The sequence below is a fragment of the Cherax quadricarinatus genome, chromosome 38 (genome assembly GCF_038502225.1).
Source record: "Cherax quadricarinatus isolate ZL_2023a chromosome 38, ASM3850222v1, whole genome shotgun sequence".
NCBI classification, from domain to species: Eukaryota; Metazoa; Arthropoda; class Malacostraca; order Decapoda; family Parastacidae; genus Cherax; species Cherax quadricarinatus.
Genome location: NC_091329.1, coordinates 20,587,294 through 20,610,324, shown reverse-complemented (window position 1 = coordinate 20,610,324; position 23,031 = coordinate 20,587,294). Strand labels below are relative to the sequence as shown.

Below are 23,031 nucleotides of genomic sequence, written 5' to 3'. Positions count from 1 at the left end.
TATGCGGGGGTCCACTGTACTAAAATCCATTGAGAAGAAACATCAATATGAAAAGCAATATAGACAGGGCTTAATAAACAAATATTATTTCAACACTATGCATCAGTCCTTGCCAAACTAATAAGAAAGGCTAAGCAATTGTACTACTACAATAGATTCACTGAAACAAGAGGAGATATAAAAAAAAGTCCTGGAAAGCACACTTCTCAGATTTTGGGCACCCACAAACTGAAAAAAAAAAATAGGGATATTGTCCAAACTAAACTGAATGAAACACAACTACAGTGGAACCCCAAGTTTTGGCCGTAATCCATTCCAGTAGTTAGGCCTAAACTCGAAACGGCTGAAAGTCGAAGCAATATTTCCCATAAATAATGTAAATGCAATTAATCCATTCCAGACCCACAAATATTCACAAAAAATACATTTTTTAAAGAATAACTATAGTTTAACATACGTATAGTACTTAAAATATACATATAGTATTACATGAGTAATACAATGCATAAATAAATATTTAAATAAATCGTAAATGTGATTTTTAGCCCTTTCAGGGTCCGTGCCGTAGATCTATGGCTTTATGTTGAGGGTCCAAACCGTAGATCTACGCCATGAGCACAGCTCACTCTGATAAGCTGTGAGCGGTAAATTTGGGCCTAGATATGAGAGAATACATCTATGTGGTACGTGTGCACCACATAAAACAAATCCTGCAGCACACAGTGCATAATGAGAGAAAAAACCGAGACCAAATTTTTTATTAAAACGGCGACTTTGCAGTGTTTTTCCGTATGTTTTTTATAGTTGTATTTGTGATTACTTGATCTCATTTGATAGAATGGAAGATATATTACAGAAATAGAGATGATTTTGATTGGTTTTAGTACTGAAAGTGGCTTGAAACTGAGCTCAAAGTAGCGGAAATGTTAAATTTTTGCTGCTGTTCACGAGTAAACAAATGACCTCGCGCGTCTAATACACGCCAGCTGGCGGGTCTAATATACGTTCACAAACGTGGTGATATTATTTATATAATTATTACAATATTGCATAACAGTAAATCTTCTATTTTTGGTTTGAATAAAAATTCATTATGTGAATAAAAAATCAAAATAGAATTCACTTGTAAAGCCTGAAAACATAACTAATGAACAGAGGAAATGTTAGTTTAGTGCCAGGAATGCCTGAATTGTTTATTCTGGACCCTATTTTGAAGTTGGAATATTTTGAACTTTGCATTAAATTGGCCAAATTACCAATTTCCGATTATTTTTTTGTTGCAACAGTTGACTTGGCGATTTCTTGTGCTCAATCGATAGGATAGAAGTAATACTAGTGAAATAGCTAAGAATGTGGTCGACTGGAATAATGTAATTGGCCTAAAATGGGAGTCAGTCGGCAAAATCGCAGATACGTAAATATTATTGACACGTCAAAATTCATGAGAGCATAATTTCATAAATTTTCCATCAAATTTCGTACTTTTTGTTTTATTACCTTCAGAAAAAGATTCTCTACCATTTCATAAGAAAAAATAACAATTATTTTTTGAAAATTCTTGGACACTGGTGCACACTTTGAAATTTGGCCTATGGACCCTGAAAGGGTTAAATAACCATTTAAAATCACATTTACGAACCTTTATTGAAGACTCTTGTTGGCATCTGGAAGATAGGGAGGAGGAGAGAGGGAGGACTTATTATTGCCTTCTCCACTGCCTCACTGCCACTATGAAGTTTCTTTGGGTCCATGGTGGCTTATTTCAGTCTCAATCAATAAACGAGCAAAAACACACTGAATTTATTGTGAAATGTTTAGATGAGCATGCAGGGTAATGTTCACTCGAGGATAATCAAAGCTAGACTAGCTCACGACGCCTGTGCGCCTCCCTGTGCGGGCAGGTGGACAGGTCTGGTACACCAGCCGAAACACAGGGCAACGGCCGAGACTCGGGACAAAATTTATCCGAAAAAAGTGGTCGAAACTCAAAGCGGCTGATACTCAGGGTGGCCGAAACTCGGGGTTCCACTGTACAGCCTATTGATACAATTAACAAGATAAATAACTTTTTCTCATCCATAGGATCAAATCTCACCCGTAAAATCCCAGGTACCAATGCCTGAGCAAGTAATTACAGTGGTCCCTCAATAATCATCTGGCCTGAAAGTCGTCCATTTCGGAAAGTCGCATTATTTCGTCTAAACATTGGCTCGCAAATGGTCTGTTAACTCGCTAATCGTCTTTCGTCCTGGATGCGTACTCATGACTGAGTGCGTCGGCCTCCCTTCCCAGCCAATGTGCCATTGTTTACCAGTAAGCGATGGTCCCCTCACGTGTTCATACGAAATATTTCATAATATTCCATTTATTTTAGTGCTTTCAAGTGCTAAATAAGCTACCATGGCTCCAAAGAAAGCTCCTAGTGCCAAGCCTTTGGGAAAGAAGGTGAGAAACACAATTGAATTTAAGAAAAACATCATTGAACAATATGAAAGTGGCGTACGTTTGGGCAAACTGGCCAGGATGTATAACAAATCCCGTACAACCATATCTTCCATCATAGCCAAGAAAAAGGAAATCAAGGACGCTGTTGTTGCAAAGGGGGTAAATATGCTGACAAAAATGAGATCACCAGTACTCGAAGATGTTGAGAAGTTATTATTGGTGTGGATAAATGAGAAACAATTAGCAGGGGATAGTCTTATGACGTCGCTTATTTGTGAAAAGGCTAGGCAGTTGCATGACGATTTGGTAAAGAAATTGCCTGCAACTAGTGGTGATGCGAGTGAATTTAAGGCCAGCAAAGGCTGGTTTGAGAGATTTAAGAAGCGTACTGGCATACACAGTGTGATAAGGCATGGTGAGGCTGCCAGTTCGGACCAAAAAGCGGCTGAAAAATATGTGCAGGAATTCAAGGAGTACATAGAGGCTGAAGGACTGAAACCTGAACAAGTGTTCGATTGTGACGAAACATGCCTCTTTTGGAAGAAAATGCCAAAGAGGACCTACATTACTCAGGAAGAAAAGGCACTGCCAGGACACAAGCCTATGAAAGACAGGCTTATGCTAATGTTTTGTGCTAATGCTAGTGGGGATTTCAAAGTGAAGCCGTTACTAGTGTACCATTCTGAAAATCCCAGAGTGTTCAAGAAAAACAATGTTATGAAGAGTAAATTGTGTGTGTTTTGGAGATCTAATAATAAGGCATGGGTCACGAGAGAAATTTTCGTCGAGTGGTTCAATGAAGTGTATGGCCCTAGTGTAAAGAATTACCTCCTGGAAAAGAAATTGGATCTCAAGTGCCTCCTAGTAATGGACAATGCATCTGCTCATCCTCCAAACTTGGATGACCTATTTCTGAAGGAGTTTGGGTTCATCACAGTAAAGTTCTTGCCCTCGAATACCACTCCTCTCCTCCAGCCCATGGACCAGCAAGTCATTTTAAACTTTAAAAAACTCTACACCAAAGCAATGTTTGAAAGGTGCTTTAATGTGACCTCAGACACTCGCTTGACCCTAAGAGATTTTTGGAAAGAACACTTCAATATTCTCCATTGCATAAGCCTTATAGGTAAGGCTTGGGAGGGAGTGACTACCAGGACTTTGAACTCTGCTTGGAGAAAATTGTGGCCAGATTGTGTCCACAGGAGGGATTTTGAAGGGTTTGAGGTGGCCCCTGATGAGCCTATGTCAGTTGTGAACTCTATTGTGGCACTGGGGAGTTCCATAGGGTTGGATGTGAGTTTGGAGGATGTGGAAGAGTTGGTGGAGGACCACAACGAAAGCTAACCGCTGAGGAACTGCAAGAGCTTCAGCAGGAAGTGCAACAGATTGCAGCTCAGAATCTTGCTGCAGAGGAGGAGGAAGAGAGATGGAAGAAGGTGCCTTCTTCAGAAATTAAGGAGATTTTTGAAATGTGGGGTAGGATGGAAAGATTTATGGAGAAACATCACCCTGAGAAGGATGGTGCAAGCCATATTGGCAACTTGTACAGTGACAAAGTCTTGGCCCATTTTAGGGAAGTTTTAAAGAGACGCCAGAAACAGAACTCTCTGGACAGTTTTTTTTGCGAGACAGGACTCCAGTGACTCTCAAGCTGGTCCTAGTGGCATTAAGAAACAGAGGAGAGAAGTAACCCCAGAAAAGCACTTGGTACCTGAGGTGTTGATGGAAGGGGATTCCCCTTCCAAACAGTAATTCAATCTCTCCTCCTCCAGTCTTCCATACACTAAGAAGAATTGCCAATAAAGGTAAGTGTTATGCTGTTAATGTTTCATTCATTATGTCCCATTGTATTGTTTATGTACTACATCTATATTTCATGTAAACAAAATTTTTGTTTTAATACTTCTGGGTGTCGGGAATGGATTAGTTGTATTTACATTATTTCTTATGAGGAAAATTGATTAAAAAATCAGTATTTCGATAATAGTCCCACTTCCAGGAACGGATTAAGGACGATAATTGAGGGACCACTGTACTTAGATGGGAATTTCCCAACCTCCTCCTATCTTGCACCAACCGAGCCCACAGAAATCACCATGATTATTAAGTTGCTTAAAAATAAATCAGGAAATGTGACTTGAGTCTCACCATTATTGTACAAACAAGCAGCTCATGGTTTTTTCATCTGCTATTTCATTACTATTTAACAAATCACTAGAAACCAGCACTTTTCTGACACTACTCACGATAGCAAGGGTTACACCAATAAACAAAGGTGGTGACCCTACAGATGTAAACAACTACAGGCCAGTATCAAACTGATCGTTGCTATCCAAAATCTTCGAGAAACTCGTGCACGAGAGATTATATTCCTTATAACCATGCAGAGCATCTTCAACCCCTGCCAGTTTGGCTTCAGGAGAAGCAAAATCACAATTGACACAATTGTAAAAATGCTAAACCTGCTTTACACATTACTTGATAAAAATGAATATCCATTAGGACTTTTTATTGACCTAAGGAAAATGTTTGATACAGTAAATCACAGCATCCTACTCCACAAACTTGATCATTATGGTATAAGAGGCCATGCACTTGCATGTATTTCAAATCCTACCTTACTAACGGACACAACCTCATCAGCAAGACCACTGGATACTGGAGTACCACAGGGAAGTGTCCTTGGTTCCTCTTATAAATCAGTGATCTTTCTAATAAGAACATAAGAATGGAGGAACACTGCAGAAGGCCTACTGGCCCATACAAGGCAGGTCCTTATCAAAACGACTCCTTTAAACTTATTCTCTTTGCTGACGACACAACTTGTCATCTCCCTCCCTAATCTTGCCTCGCTTAACACTATTGTTAACAAAGAGCTAGTAAAAATATCGACTTGGATGACTGCCAATATACTTACACTTAATATTGACAAAACCTTCCATGTACATTATGTTTGGGAACAGAGCAGGTGTTGCCCAGCTGAGCATTATGATTGACAACACTATTATTGCTGAACATAATGAGGGCAAATTCATGGGCCTGCACCTTGACAGCAACTTGAAATTCAAAACTTATATCCAACACATAACAAAAAAAAGTATCCAAAACAGTTGGGATCCTCTCCAACATATGTTACTACATACCAGTCAGCCTTACACTATGCTATTCACTCTTCTGTTCCTACCTCACCTATGCTATTTGTGCCTGGGGATCAACTGCAGGAACCCACCTAAAGCCAGTAATAACCGTAATAACTAAAACACTTTCTTGATAGTTGCAACAGGACCCATAGACACAATACCAGACACAAAAATCTCTGACATTTCTCATTTTTTTTTATTTTTTTTTATTATCACACCGGCCGATTCCCACCAAGGCAGGGTGGCCCGAAAAAGAAAAACTTTCACCATCATTCACTCCATCACTGTCTTGCCAGAAGGGTGCTTTACACTACAGTTTTTAAACTGCAACATTAACACCCCTCCTTCAGAGTGCAGGCACTGTACTTCCCATCTCCAGGACTCAAGTCCGGCCTGCCGGTTTCCCTGAATCCCTTCATAAATGTTACTTTGCTCACACTCCAACAGCACGTCAAGTATTAAAAACCATTTGTCTCCATTCACTCCTATCAAACACGCTCAAGCATGCCTGCTGGAAGTCCAAGCCCCTCGCACACAAAACCTCCTTTACCCCCTCCCTCCAACCCTTCCTAGGCCGACCCCTACCCCGCCTTCCTTCCACTACAGACTGATACACTCTTGAAGTCATTCTGTTTCGCTCCATTCTCTCTACATGTCCGAACCACCTCAACAACCCTTCCTCAGCCCTCTGGACAACAGTTTTGGTAATCCCGCACCTCCTCCTAACTTCCAAACTACGAATTCTCTGCATTATATTCACACCACACATTGCCCTCAGACATGACATCTCCACTGCCTCCAGCCTTCTCCTCGCTGGCTAAATCTCTACAAAAATTTGATGTACATACAAGGGCCTAAAATCTGGAACTCCCTGCCTGAAAACTCTAGAACCACAGACCATTTTCAAAACTACCATTAAAAAAATCTTGCCTTTTTAACACGCCCCATCATCAGCTAACTACGTATATGAAAACCACCTATTCTCTTTTTTGTGTCACGAACACATCCAAAACAAAATGCTTAGTCTCATTATCTGTAATTCCCCCTGATTTACACTTACTCACCCAAATGACTGTGAACATAAAATTTCTTGATATAGCTATTGCCTAATAAATCTCAAGTTAGTCCTAAATTTACCTAAGATACTCTCCCAATATAGGAGCTTTAATAGAAACAGTGTATCGTGTCGAGACAAAACCATTCCAGTTACTAAATTTACTGATTGTAATACAGCCTCTCCTCATTTAACAACGGAGTTCCGCTCTTAAGACCACGTCGTTAAACAAATTCGTCGCTAAGTGAGGAGCATTCTGTAATGGTAGTGAGTTTGTGTCAACCATCTTTGATATTGTTTTAATGATATCATTGCACCATTTATAACATTTCCGGCATATTTTTAAATGTTTATACAGTAGTGTACTGTATATTGAAATAAACAGAATAGAGGAAATTAGATCTAATATACATTATTTAGTTATGAATACTGGTCAGAGAGCCCTTTGTAAGTCTGAGGCATCGGTAAACGAGTACGTCGCTAAGTGAGGAGAGGCTGTATTATGTGTTTTGTACTGCTTAACTATTATAAATCTAATTAATCACTTCAATTACCTAACTTTTATATCAGTATGCAATAAGGTATATTAAAATGTACTGCTCCATAACCTGTGTCCATATAGAGTAAGAATTAGGATTAGTCTGCCCAAAATGTCTAGGCATGCTAGTGTCCTTCTTTAACTCTTAAACTGTCCAAGTGTAGATCTACGTTCACGTGCATAGCACTCCGAACGTAGATCTTTTTTTTTTTTTTTACATGCTTTCAAATGGGGAAAATAAAGGCCGGAGCGCTATGCACGTGAACGTAGATCTACGTTTGGACAGTTTAAGGGTTAATTAATATTTTATAATATGTAAACCACACATTGTAAGCTTTGCAAGGAAATAACACAATTTCCTTTACAATGAAAATGAAAATGTTTATGTACCCAGTCCTAAATAAAATTTATTTACTGTACGTTCAGACCTAGAGAATGTACAGAGAACTTTCACTGCATGCATGAGTACAATAAAGCACCTAAATTACTGGGAACAGTTGAAGTCCCTTCACCTGTACTCCTTGAAATGCAGGTGAGAAAGATAAGTGATGATAACATATGCTTGGAAAAGCCTAGAGGGACTAGTCCCAAATCTGCACATGGAAATCACTCCCTATGAAAGCGAGACTCAGCAGGCAATACAGCATCTCCCTGATGAAAAACAAGAGGTGTCATGAGTACACTGAGACAATACAGTAAATGTCAGGGGCCCAAGATTGTTCAACTGCCTCCCAGCATATGTAAGGGGTGTCTTCTACAGGAGGCTGAACAGGCACCTAAAGTCAGTACCTGACAGTCAGGCTGTGGTTCGTATGTAGGTTTGGCATGCATCCAGCAGTAACAGCCTGGCTGATCAGGTCCTGATCCACCGGGAGGCTTTGTCATGGACCGGGCCACGGGGACATTGACCCCCGAAACACACTTCAGGTATACACCAGGTATCAGGTGGTGATTTTATTTGGGTTATCCCCAAAGGTGTAGTAACCAAGGATAACAAATTCAGATTTATATTTCTTTTATGCAGAACACAGATAATGTAGTTTACATGTACAGTAATAAAATATTGTTAGGCACAAAAGAAAGGCACTAGTATGCAATGTATTTTGGGCAAATTAATCTTAATGCTTCAAGACTAAAGAACTTGACAGATTATTAGGTAAGGTCAAGCTGTGTGGGTTAATTTTATTGGTATCCTTTGATCCTCTTTCTCAGGATGTAGCCCACAGCAGTTGACTAAGTCTTTGGTGTCGATTTATTGCTAGGTAATGGGCAACTAGCTTATAAATCTTGCCTCGTGTAGGATTTGATCCCATTCTTCTGGTGTAAACCAAGGGCACTAACCACCGTGTTGTTTATATAGTTTGTTTACTCATGGTTAAGAGCATAGACATTAGCCTTTTTAGCAGCTTTCATGATTATAGGGATTAACCTGTACTGTATTATTGTCCTTGCACACCATATACAGTGGACCCCCCGCATACCGTCGGCATCACATAACGTTCAATCCGCATACCGCTCGCTTTTATCGCAAAAATTTTGCCTCGCATACCACTCAAAAACCCGCTCACCGCTCTTCGTCCGAGACGCGTCCAATGTGCCCCCTTAGCCAGCCTCACATGTGCCGCCGGTGGCATTGTTTACCAGCCAGCCTCCGCGGTAACATCCAAGCATACAATCGGAACATTTTGTATTATTACAGTGTTTTTGGTGATTTTATCTGCAAAATAAGTGACCATGGGCCCCAAGAAAGCTTCTAGTGCCAACCCTACAGCAATAAGGGTGAGAATTACTATAGAGATGAAGAAAAAGATCATTGATAAGTATGAAAGTGGAGTGCGTGTCTCCGAGCTGGCCAGGTTGTATAATAAACCCCAATCAACCATCGCTACTATTGGTGGTACAGCTGCTGCTGCTGCTGTACCACCGTCAGCTGCTGCTGCTGCTGTACCACCGTCAGCTGCTGCTGCTGCTGCTGTACCACCGTCAGCTGCTGCTGCTGCTGCTGTACCACCGTCAGCTGCTGCTGCTGTACCACCGTCAGCTGCTGCTGCTGTACCACCGTCAGCTGCTGCTGCTGTACCACCGTCAGCTGCTGCTGCTGCTGTACCACCGTCAGCTGCTGCTGCTGTACCACCGTCAGCTGCTGCTGCTGTACCACCGTCAGCTGCTGCTGCTGTACCACCGTCAGCTGCTGCTGCTGTACCACCGTCAGCTGCTGCTGCTGCTGCTGTACCACCGTCAGCTGCTGCTGCTGTACCACCGTCAGCTGCTGCTGCTGTACCACCGTCAGCTGCTGCTGCTGTACCACCGTCAGCTGCTGCTGCTGTACCACCGTCAGCTGCTGCTGCTGTACCACCGTCAGCTGCTGCTGCTGTACCACCGTCAGCTGCTGCTGCTGTACCACCGTCAGCTGCTGCTGCTGTACCACCGTCTGCTGCTGCTGCAGCACTGTCAGCTGCTGCTGCTGTAGCACTGTCAGCTGCTGCTGCTGTAGCACTGTCAGCTGCTGCTGCTGTAGCACTGTCAGCTGCTGCTGCTGTAGCACTGTCAGCTGCTGCTGCTGTAGCACTGTCAGCTGCTGCTGCTGTAGCACTGTCAGCTGCTGCTGCTGTAGCACTGTCAGCTGCTGCTGCTGTAGCACTGTCAGCTGCTGCTGCTGTAGCACTGTCAGCTGCTGCTGCTGTAGCACTGTCAGCTGCTGCTGCTGTAGCACTGTCAGCTGCTGCTGCTGTAGCACTGTCAGCTGCTGCTGCTGTAGCACTGTCAGCTGCTGCTGCTGTAGCACTGTCAGCTGCTGCTGCTGTAGCACTGTCAGCTGCTGCTGCTGTAGCACTGTCAGCTGCTGCTGCTGTAGCACTGTCAGCTGCTGCTGCTGTAGCACTGTCAGCTGCTGCTGCTGTAGCACTGTCAGCTGCTGCTGCTGTAGCACTGTCAGCTGCTGCTGCTGTAGCACTGTCAGCTGCTGCTGCTGTAGCACTGTCAGCTGCTGCTGCTGTAGCACTGTCAGCTGCTGCTGCTGTAGCACTGTCAGCTGCTGCTGCTGTAGCACCGTCAGCTGCTGCTGCTGTAGCACCGTCAGCTGCTGCTGCTGTAGCACCGTCAGCTGCTGCTGCTGTAGCACCGTCAGCTGCTGCTGCTGTAGCACCGTCAGCTGCTGCTGCTGTAGCACCGTCAGCTGCTGCTGCTGTAGCACCGTCAGCTGCTGCTGCTGTAGCACCGTCAGCTGCTGCTGCTGTAGCACCGTCAGCTGCTGCTGCTGTAGCACCGTCAGCTGCTGCTGCTGTAGCACCGTCAGCTGCTGCTGCTGTAGCACCGTCAGCTGCTGCTGCTGTAGCACCGTCAGCTGCTGCTGCTGTAGCACCGTCAGCTGCTGCTGCTGTAGCACCGTCAGCTGCTGCTGCTGTAGCACCGTCAGCTGCTGCTGCTGTAGCACCGTCAGCTGCTGCTGCTGTAGCACCGTCAGCTGCTGCTGCTGTAGCACCGTCAGCTGCTGCTGCTGTAGCACCGTCAGCTGCTGCTGCTGCTGCTGCTGTAGCACCATCAGCTGCTGCTGCTGCTGTAGCACCGTCAGCTGCTGCTGCTGCTGTAGCACCGTCTGCTGCTGCTGTAGCATCGTCTGCTGTTGCTGTAGCATCGTCTGCTGCTGCTGTAGCATCGTCTGCTGCTGCTGTAGCACTTGTCAGCTGCTGCTGCTGCTGTAGCACCGTTATTGGTGTGGCTTATTGAGAATACCAAGAAACAATTAACCCCAGAGGATTTGCCACCCAGGATAACCCAAAAAAGTCAGTGTCATCGAAGACTGTCTAACTTATTTCCATTGGGGTCCTTAATCTTGTCTCCCAGGATGCAACCCACACCAGTCGACTAACACCCAGGTGAACAGGAAAAAATGCCTGGAACTAGTGCTCATATTGGTGAATTTAAAGCCAGCAAAGGTTGGTTTGAGAGATTTAAGAATCGTAGTGGCATACACAGTGTGATAAGGCCTGTTCTGGAAGAAAATGCCAAACAGGACCTACAGTACTCAGGAGGAAAAGGCACTCCCAGGACACAGTGTCTCATCAGTCATTGCTGCATCTTCAATAAAGGTAAGTGTCATTTATTCTTCATTTAGTAGAGTAGTACATGCACAATATATATTGTGCATGTACTACTCTACTATTGTGCATGTATCCTTCTCTTTGTGTGTAGGAAAATGTATATTTCATGTGGTAAATTTTTTTTTTTCAGACTTTTGGGTGTCTTGCACGGATTAATTTGATTTCCATTATTTCTTATGGGGAAAATTCATTCACATACCGATCATTTGGCATAACAATGGAAGCTTTCTACAACAGATGGGAACATAAAAAGTCTGGGCTGAATGGTACTGCCCTTGATACTGGCCATGTAGTCAGAAACTGTAAGGCTGGAGGTGATATCCTGGTAGTCAGTAAATGTGGGGCTGATAGTGCTGTCCTGGGAGACAGTAATGGTGAAGCTGGAGGTGCTGTCCTGGGAGACAGTAATGGTGAAGCTGGAGGTGCTGTCCTGGGAGACAGTAATGGTGAAGCTGGAGGTGCTGTCCTGGGAGACAGTAATGGTGAAGCTGGAGATTTTGTCCAGGTAGTCGGGAATTATACGCAGGAAGGAATGCATATAAATGACCTCATAGGGGACAGGAGCCGTAGTGGGGAAACAAGTGTAGTCAAAGATAAGATAAAACCAATATTGCAAACAAGAAATACAACAGGAAATAGCAAACAAGAGGACTCCACTAGCAATAGTGAGGATATATTACCAAAAGCAACTGGTGGGAGCTCCATTGTTGGTGCTAGGGAAGATAGGAATAAGACAGGTAAACATGCACCAACAGGGAATACAGTCACAGAAACCCAAGGCAAACGGAAACCAAGCCTGTGCACATACTATGCACTTGGTATCTGCGGACATGGGAAATCTGGAAAAGCAGATGGGACGTGCAACTATGACCACCCTAGAAAATGCCGTGCCCATATGACAACAGGAAAATGCAAACTCCCTTCCTGTAAGCTTTTTCACCCTGAAATGTGTACCTCTTCAGTACAGGAAAGACTGTGCTATAACTTAAATTGCCAGGCACACCATCTAAAGGGGACAAAAAGATACAAAACATCCAGGCCATGGGAAAACCTGGGTAGCCACAGCCACTCAAGAGAGAGGTTTTTTTAGTGCCAAGAAGGAAAAAAAACTGGCAGGAAATGGCAGAAATTGTACACCAAATCCAGTCATTCCTGGAGTGGAACCACAGTCGATGGCCTCCACTCCAAACCAACAGATACAGATACTAATGCCGGAAAAAAAATCCCCCCAGTACCAACAATACCATCAGTCCGATGACATTCTTCTTTGCAAATATACAGGGTCTAAAGCCAGCAACAAACAACAAAATACCTTTCATCCGTGGACTGCTTGCAGAGGCAAAGGCAATGTTCGCGGCTTTCACTGAGACCCACATAAAGGATCACTTAGACAACGAAATATGGATCCCAGGTTACAACCTATACAGATGTGACAGAGTGAACAGGCAAAAGGGGGGGGTTGGCCTGTACATTGCAGAGTCACTTGTTTGCACAGAACTGCTTAATGCCTCAAATGATGTAGTGGAAGTTTTAGCAGTAAAGGTCGAGAACCAAAACCTAGTCATTGTGGTAGTCTACAAGCCTCCGGATGCAACATCCCAGCAATTCCAGGAACAGCTGTTAAAAATTGACCACTGTCTGGAAAATCTTCCAGCTCCTGCACCCAACATCTTGCTTCTGGGGGATTTCAACTTAAGGCACCTAAAATGGAGGAATATAGCAAATAATATTGTAGCAGTAATAACACCAGGAGGCAGCTCTGATGAAAACTCACACTCACATGAGCTTTTAAATCTCTGCACAAAATTCAATTTAAACCAGCAAATAATAGAGCCTACTAGAATGGAGAATACACTAGACCTCATCTTCACTAACAATGATGATCTGATAAGAAATGTCACCATATCAAAAACAATATACAGTGGACCCCCGCATAACGATCACCTCCGAATGCGACCAATTATGTAAGTGTATTTATGTAAGTGCGTTTGTACGTGTATGTTTGGGGGTCTGAAATGGACTAATCTACTTCACAATATTCCTTATGGGAACAAATTCGATCAGTACTGGCACCTGAACATACTTCTGGAGTAAAAAAATATCGTTAACCGGGGGTCCACTGTACTCAGATCACAACGTAATTGAGGTTCAGACATGTATGCGCAGAGCCCCAGACCGACAAAATGAGATTAGTCATGAGGGAGCATTCACCAAATTCAACTTCAATAACAAAAACATAGTGGGACCAAGTAAACCAAGTCCTAACCGATATAAGCTGGGAAGATATACTAAGCAACACAGACCCCAACTTATGCCTAGAACAGATTAAGTTGGTGGCACTCGATGTATGCACAAGACTTATTCCTCTAAGAAAAAGGAGGAGTAGATGTAAAATAGAAAGAGACAGGCGCTCTCTTTACAGGCGATGGAAAAGAATAACAGAGCGGCTAAAAGAGGTCAATCTATCTGAAATGCGTAGGGAGACACTGGTCAGAGAAGTAGCAAACATCGAACTTAAGCTAAAGGAATCTTATAGGAGTCAGGAATCGCGGGAAGAACTAAAAGCCATAAATGAAATCAAAAGAAACCCAAAGTATTTCTTCTCCTATGCCAAATCAAAGTCGAGAACAACGTCCAGTATTGGGCCACTAACCAGACTGAGAGTCGAAGATCAAAATGAATTTTTTATGAGAGAGCCACAGAATTTGGTTAACGCAAGCTTATCTGATGTTATCCTGACGCCAAATGACTTCAAACAGGCGATAAATGACATGCCCATGCACTCTGCCCCAGGGCCAGACTCATGGAACTCCGTGTTCATCAAGAACTGCAAGAAGCCCCTATCACGAGCCTTTACCATCCTATGGAGAGGGAGCATGGACACGGGGGTCGTCCCACAGTTACTAAAAACAACAGACATAGCCCCACTCCACAAAGGGGGCAGTAAAGCAACAGCAAAGAACTACAGACCGATAGCACTAACATCCCATATCATAAAAATCTTTGAAAGAGTCCTAAGAAGCAAGATCACCACCCATCTAGAAACCCATCAGTTACACAACCCAGGGCAACATGGGTTTATAACAGGTCGCTCCTGTCTGTCTCAACTATTGGATCACTACGACAAGGTCCTAGATGCACTAGAAGACAAAAAGAATGCAGATGTAATATATACAGACTTTGCAAAAGCCTTCGACAAGTGTGACCATGGCATAATAGCGCACAAAATGCGTACTAAAGGAATAACAGGAAAAGTCGGTCGATGGATCTATAATTTCCTCACTAACAGAACACAGAGAGTAGTAGTCAACAGAGTAAAGTCCGAGGCAGGCACGGTGAAAAGCTCTGTTCCACAAGGCACAGTACTCGCTCCCATCTTGCTAGAAAAATGACAGGATGGATAATGAGAACCTTCAAAACGAGGGATGCCAAGCCCATGATGACACTCTTCAGGTCATTTGTTCTATCTAGGCTGGAATACAGTGGACCCCCGGTTAACGATTTTAATCCGTGCAAGAGGGATAATTGTTATGCGAAATAATCGTTATGCGAATGAATTTTCCCCATAAGAAATACTGGAAATAAAATTAATCCGTGCAAGACGCCCAAAAGTATGAAAAAAATTTTTTTTTACCACATGAAATGTTAATTTTAATACACACAAACTGAAAAAGGCATGCACAATTAAATGACACTTACTTTTATTGAAGATCTGGTGATGATTGATGGGATGGGAGGAGGGGAGAGCATTATCTTCTTACTGTTTAGAAGGGGAATCCCCTTCCATTAGGACTTGAGGTAGTAAGTCCTTTTCTGGGGTTACTTCCCTTCTTTTTTTAATGCCACTAGGGCCAGCTTCAGAGTCACTGGACTTCTTTCGCACAAGATATCTGTCCATAGTGGCCTGTACCTCTCGTTCCTTTATGACTTGCCTAAAGTGTTTCACAACATTGTCAGTGTAATAATCACCAGCACGGCTTGCAATAGCTGTGTGAGGGTGATTTTCATCCATGAAGGTTTGCACTTCAAGCCACTTAGCACAGATTTCCTTTATCTTTGTAGTAGGCAACTTCTTCAATTTCTCTCTCCCCTCCTCTGAACCAGTTTCCCCAGGTCTGGCCTCTTGCTCTTGAAGTTGATCTATCAGCTCATCAGTGGTTAGTTCTTCATTGTCCTCCTCCACCAACTCTTCCACATCCTCCCCACTAACCTCCAACCCCAAGGACTTTCCCAATGCCACAATGGATTCCTCAACTGGCACAGGATTCTCAGGGTTAGCCTCAAACCCTTCAAAATCCCTTTTGTCTACACATTCTGGCCACAGTTTCTTCCAAGCAGAGTTCAAGGTCCTCTTAGTCACTTCCTCCCAAGCCTTACCTATAAGGTTTACACAATTGAGGATATTAAAGTGATCTCTCCAAAACTCTCTTAGAGTCAGTTGAGTTTCTGAGGTCATTACAAAGCACCTTTCAAACAGAGCTTTTGTGTACAGTTTCTTGAAGTTTGCAATAACCTGCTGGTCCATGGGCTGCAGGAGAGGCGTGGTATTAGGAGGCAAAAACTTCACCTTAATGAAGCTCATGTCCCCATAAAGTCGCTCTGCCACGTCTGTAGGATGACCAGGGGCATTGTCTAACACCAGGAGGCACTTAAGTTCTAATTTCTTTTCAGTTGGGTAATTTTTCACATTGGGGGCAAATGCATGGTGTAACCAGTTATAGAAAAATTCCCTAGTGACCCATGCCTTACTGTTTGCCCTCCACAGCACACACAAATTATCCTTGAGGACATTCTTTTGCCTGAACGCTCTGGGAGTTTCAGAGTGATACACTAATAAAGGCTTCACTTTGCAATCACCAGTAGCATTGGCACACATCAACAAAGTAAGCCTGTCTTTCATAGGCTTATGTCCTGGGAGTGCATTTTCCTCCTGAGTAATGTAGGTCCTGCTTGGCATTTTCTTCCAGAACAGGCCTGTTTCATCACAATTAAACACTTGTTCAGGTTTCAGTCCTTCAGTTTCTATGTACTCCTTGAATTCCTGCACATATTTTTCAGCCGCTTTGTGGTCCGAACTGGCAGCCTCACCATGCCTTATCACACTATGGATGCCACTACGCTTCTTAAATCTCTCAAACCAACCTTTGCTGGCCTTAAATTCACTCACATCATCACTAGTTGCAGGCATTTTTTTAATTAAATCCTCGTGCAACTTCCTAGCCTTTTCACATATGATCGCTTGAGAGATGCTATCTCCTGCTAGCTGTTTTTCATTTATCCACACCAATAAGAGTCTCTCAACATCTTCCATCACTTGCGATCTTTGTTTCGAAAACACAGTTGAACCTTTGGCAAGAACAGCTTCCTTGATTGTCTTTCTGGTGCCCACAATAGTAGCGATGGTTGATTGGGGTTTCTTGTACAGCTTGACTAGGTCGGCTATACGCACTCCACTTTCATACTTATCAATTATCTCTTTCTTCATTTCTATAGTAATTCTTACCCTTTGAGGTGTAGGGTTGGCACTAGAAGCTTTCTTGGGGCCCATGGTCACTTATTTTCCAGAAACAGCACCGAAAATACTGTAATAATACGAAATATTCCGAGTGTATGCTTGGATGTTACCGCGGAGGCTGGCTGGTAAACAATGGGACGGCCGGCACATGTGAGGCTGGCTGAGGGCACATTGGACGCGTCTCGGACGAAAATCGGTAAGCGGGTTTTTAATCGGTATGCGCGGCAAAAATTTTGCGATAAAAGTAATCGGTATGCGGAAAAATCGCTATGTGATGCCATCGTTATGCGGGGGTCCACTGTATTGCTGCACACTAACAGCACCTTTCAAGGCAGGTGAAATTGCTGACCTAGAAAATGTACAGAGAACCTTCACGGCGCTCATAACGGAGATAAAACACCTCAATTACTGGGAGCGCTTGAGGTTCCTGAACCTGTATTCCCTGGAATGCAGGCGGGAGAGATACATGATTATATACACCTGGAAAATCCTAGAGGGACTAGTACTGAACTTGCACACGAAAATCACTCACTACGAAAGCAAAAGACTTGGCAGACGATGCAACATCCCCCCAATGAAAAGCAGGGGTGTCACTAGCACGTTAAGAGACCATACAATAAGTGTCAGGGGCCCGAGACTGTTCAACTGCCTCCCAGCATACATAAGGGGGATTACCAACAGACCCCTGGCAGTCTTCAAGCTGGCACTGGACAAGCACCTAAAGTCGGTTCCTGATCAGCCTGGCTGTGGCTCGTACGTTGGTTTGCGTGCAGCCAGCAGTAACAGCCTGGTTGATCAGGCTCTGATCCACCAGGAGGCCTGGTCACAGACTGGGCCGCGGGGGCGTTGACCCCCGGAACTCTCTCCAGGTAAACTCCAGGTAAACATGATGAAGCCTTGTAGGTGCAGCATTGTTTTAATTAATAAAGTTCTCCTTTTGCTATGAGTGTCTGTTTAGCCACTTTTTTTTTTTTTTTTAAGATTGATGCACATGACCCTTAAATTGAAAGCATGCATAGGATTTTGTTTAACCCTTAACCCCTTGACTGTCGCAACCCCCAATGCTGAGGTGTCTCCTGGTGTCGCAAAATTTAAAAAAAAAATTTCTTATGAAATGATAGAGAATCTTTTCCTGATTGTAAATACACCAAAAAAAACCGAAATTTGATGGAAAACTGATGGAATTACGCTCTCGCGAAGTTAGTGACCTCGACGATATTTACAAATTGACGATTTCGCCCGCTTTGAGCCCTATTTTCGGCTAATTCCATTATTCCAGTCAACCAAACTCATAGCTATTTCTTCAGAACTCCATTTTTTCTATCGATTGAGTACAAGAAACTACCCATTTACTGATTTCAAGCACCGAATAACATGGTCAGAAATTTGCAATTTGGCCAATTTCACGAAAATTAAAAAATATGACAATTTCAAAATAAGGACCAGAATGAACAATGCAGACATTCCTGGCTCTAAAATAACATTTTCTTTGTTCATCAGTCATGTCTCCAGGCCCCTCTGATATTACTCTTGCTTTCTATTTTGAAATTTTATTTATGCAGACTACTGCAATACTGTAATAATTGTAAAAATTACATCAACCCATTCATGACTGCATATTAGAATGGCTAGTTGGACATTTATTGGACAATGACATAATTTGTTTACTTTTGAACATCGGCAAAAATCAAACATTTCCCGTACTTTGTGCTCCATTTCCAGGTTCTTTTTATAGTAAAATCCATCAACATCGCCTCTATTTCTATAATATATTTTCCATTCTATCAAATGAAACCAAGAAAACGAGAATACAACCATAAATACTATACGAAAATTGACCACAAAGTCGGCATTTTAATTAAAAATAAACGGTCGAGGTTTTTTTTTTTCCATTATGCACTGCATGCTCTAGGATTTTTTTTATATGGTGCACACTGACCACACAGACCCATTCTCTCACATGTGGGCCTATCAGCTTTCTCCTGCTTGATTTGAAGCCGCTAGAATTTATGAGTACATATATGTATGTCAAACTCGGTGGCTCATAAGACGTATATATACGGCCGCGACAGTCAAAGGGTTAAATGGTCCAAACGTATATATACGTTTTTTCAACATCTGAAAGTATGTAAAAAATGTAGATCTTTTTTGTTTTACATTTGAAAACTTGCAAAAATAACTTTTATCTACATTTTATTTTTTGTTACATATGAAAATGTTAAAAAAAGTAGATCTACTTTTGTAGCACTACGAATTTGAACGTCGATTTGTTTGGACCGCTTGAGGGTTAATATGTGCTCAATGAATTTTCCCTATCCAGATACATGTATGTTTTTTCTCCCTCATATCCAACCCCATGGATTCCCCAATGCCACAGTTGATTGCACAACAGGTGTAGGGTCGACAGGGTCAGCCTCAAACCCTTCAAAATCCTTCTTTTGGACACAATCTGGCCACATTTTTCCCTATTATTATTTGTTATGAATGTCAGTAAACAAACCAACGCAATATTTCTGAAGATATGTCTGGAGATTTTTCTGAAAATTTTTAATGTACATGTAAAATGTAAAAAAAGGTTAGATCTTGCATAAATGTTATATCCACTAACTGTAAATTCTCATGCTTTGATTTCACCACCTCAGTTCAGTGAAGCTCATTGAACTGATATAATTTCAGTGTAACTTATTTGTAATTGACCAGTTCTGTGTTGTACTTATAATTAATTTATTACCCAAGCTGTACTGACTAAATTTATATAATAGGTCTAGATATAAGTACAGTGGACCCTCGGTTTTCGTGTTTGATCCGTTCCAGAGCGGTTGGCGAAAACGGAAACCATTCTCCATAAGAAATAATGTAAATCCAGTTAATCCGTTCCAGACACCCAGAAGTATTAACAAAAAAAAAAATTTTTTTTACCTTAAAGATAGATTTATATGCACAAAAGAATGAACATTCAACATGACACTTACCTTTATTGATGGCTGTTGTTGATGGATGGAAGACAGGGAGGAGGGGAGAGGGAAGAGGTTATTCTTTGGAAGGGAAATCCCCCTCCATAAAGATTCTAGGTACCAAGTTCTTATCTCAGGTCACTTCCCTCTTTTGTTTTTTAATGCCACTAGGACCAGCTTGAGTCACTGGACCCCTGTTGCACAAAATATCTGTCCAGGTAGGTCTGTTTCTGCCTAAGACGAGACATGGCATTGTCATTGTAAAGGTCGCCTGCACGGATTGCAACAGCTTTCTCAGGATGATGTTCCTTCACAAATGAATGCACTTTAGTCCGTATTGCACAAATCTCCTTAATCTTTGAGGAAGGCACCTTCTTCCATCTCTCTTCCTCCTCCTCCTCTGAAGCAATTTCCTGAGCTGTGGTCTGTTGCTGTTGCAGATGAAGCTTTTGCAGCTCATCAGTGGTTAGCTCTTGATTGTGGTCCTCCACCAACTCTTCCACATCCTCGCCACTCGCATCCAACCCCATGGATTCCCCAATGCCACAGTTGATTGCACAACAGGTGTAGGGTCGACAGGGTCAACCACAAACCCTTCAAAATCCTTCTTTTGGACACAATCTGGCCACAATTTTCCCCAGCCAGAGTTCATCATCCTGAAAGTCACTCCCTGCCAAGCCTTAATTGTAAGACTTATGCAGTGGAAGATATTGAAGTGATTCTTCCTGAACTCTCTTAGGGTCAATTCAGAGTCCGAGGTTATGTCAAAGCACCTTTGAAACATTGCTTTGGTGTACAGTTTTTTGAAGTTTGCACTGATCTGCTGGTTCATGGGCTGGATGAGAGGAGTGGTGTTATAGGCAAGAGCTTTACTGTTACAAAACTGAATTCCTTAGATAATTGGTCTTCCAAGTCTGGAGGATGAGCAGGAGCATTGTCCATTAACAGGAGGCACTGGAGTGGCAATTTATTATCCAGGAGGTATTTCTTTACACTTGGACCAAACACTTCATTGAACCATTCCAGGAAAATTTCCCTAGTGACCCATACCCTACTGTTAGCCTTCCACATCACACACAATTTACTCTGGGATTTTCAGAGTGATACACTAGTAAAGGCTTCACTTTGAAATCCCCACTAGCATTACCACATGAGTTAGCCTGTCTTTCATTGGCTTGTGTCCTGGGAGTGCCTTTTCCTCCTGTGTGATGTAGGTCCTCTTTGGCATTTTCTTCCAAAACAGGCCTGTTTCATCACAATTGAACACTTGTTGGGGTTGGAATTTTTCAGCCTCTACATAACCTTTGAATTCCTGCACGAATTTTTCAGCTGCTTGTTTGCCTGAACTGGCACCCTCGCCATGCCTTACAACGTGTATGCCACTTTGTTTCTTGAATTTTTCGAACCAGCCTTTGCTGGCCTTAAATTCGCCAACATCAGCACTCGTTTCAGGCAGTTTCTTTGAGATTGGCATGCAACTGCCTTGCCTTTTCACAAATTATCGACTGCATAACACTATCTCCTGCTAACTCTCTCTCTGATCCACTCCAGTAACAATTTCTCCACTTCAATTGTTTGGGATCTGTTTGGTTATTGCATTCACTCTTTTTGCAACATCAGCTTCTGTGATTTCTTTTCTCTTGCCACAATGGAGCTGATCATTGATGGCGCCTTCCCGTATATTCTGCCGAGTTCAGCAATGCGTATGCCACTATCATATTTTTGAACGATTTCTTTTTTCACTTCTATGATGTTTCTCATTTTCTTTACCAAAGGACTGGCACTAGCAGCTTTCTTTTGGGGCCATGGTGGCTTATTTAGTAGTCACACATAATAAACAAGTGCTAAAAACAATGGATTACTTATGACCAAGCTTGGTTCCGACCAACCAGTCATAAGTCAAAATGGACATAAGTCGAACCTTACTGCTGAACATCAACATCACACTTTTGTAATGATTTTATTGTTTTACTTTGGTATTTCATTTTTTACTTTACTTTTTATGCTGTTAGTACTGTATTTTATACCGTAAGGTTTAGGATAAACACTGTGTACAACACAAACAGTTGTTTATTTCCCAGAAATTTGGCATAAAAAACATGGTTGCAAGTCGAGTGGTCGTATGTCGAGTAGGTCGTAAATCGGATGGTAGGTGTATTACGAAATGTTTCGTATGACCTCGCAGGATATGTTCACTCGCCAAGAAACAACACGACACTGCCTGAGAATGCGTGTGGGAAGTGGCTTTGTCTGCGTGCTGGGCACTGGACAGGTTCTGTACCATCGATGAAAATGGAACCAAAATATTAACGAAAAAAAGTTGACGAAAGCGGAAATCGGGAATAATGGAGATCAACGAAAAGGGAGGGTCCACTGTACTGTACATAGTATGGAAGCCTTATGATTAGTTTACCCAAAATGCATATGCATAATTTGTGGCTTTCTTCTGACCCTTATATTGTATCAGATTATATCTGTATTATAAAGTTCAAAATATAATAAATTTGAATACCCTACTGTTACTTAATTTCTGTAGCTCGTAATTTTTTTTTTTTTATCTAAACACAAGATCAGAGGTTTGCTTTTTCCATCATGTACTGTATGGGCAGGATTTTCTTTTTATTTATATATGCACACTCATAGCACAGACCCAGCCTCTCATGTCCAGACCAAAATTTACCACTTGCAGCATATTTAAAAGCACTGTGCTGAAAACATATATCTACATGAACACCACTAGCATCAGTAATGGAAATGTACATGGGAGACAGTAAAAGGGTTTAACACACAAGATGGCAGGTGAATTCTTCAAACTTCTAGCTTATGTTTAATGTGTGTACATTTATCTTTTCTTATTTATCTAAATAATTTATACAATAATAATATAATTATTTCTGAAAGTACATGTATAAGGTATACAGGCCTAGCTGACATCAGTAACATAATACTATATAGAAAGCCCCTTGTTATGCAGAGCATTTCGGGCAAATTCGGTTAATTTTGTCCCAGGATGCAACCCACACCAGTCGACTGACGCCTAGGTGCCCATTTTACTGATGGGTGAACAGACACATCAGGTGTCTTATGAAAACACTTTCTAATGTTTTCCAGCTGTACCAGGGGATTAATTCTGGTACAGTAACTTTTCAGCTTCCCTTTTTTTCCTCAGTTTACAACTATGATCTCTTGCGCTTTCAGATGAAGGTACACCAAATTACCCGGTATCTATTCTTTAATGATATTTGGTTATCATGTCTCTCTTCCACCTATCAACCAGTGAGGGCA

General features: G+C 42.3%; 1 protein-coding gene across 3 annotated transcripts in view; it reads left to right on the top strand.

The window, feature by feature from the left end:
- Positions 1-23,031, top strand: part of LOC128693042 (PRADC1-like protein) — an 83,170-nt gene that overhangs the window by 15,370 nt on the left and 44,769 nt on the right. The gene's annotated exons all lie outside the window — the stretch shown is intronic.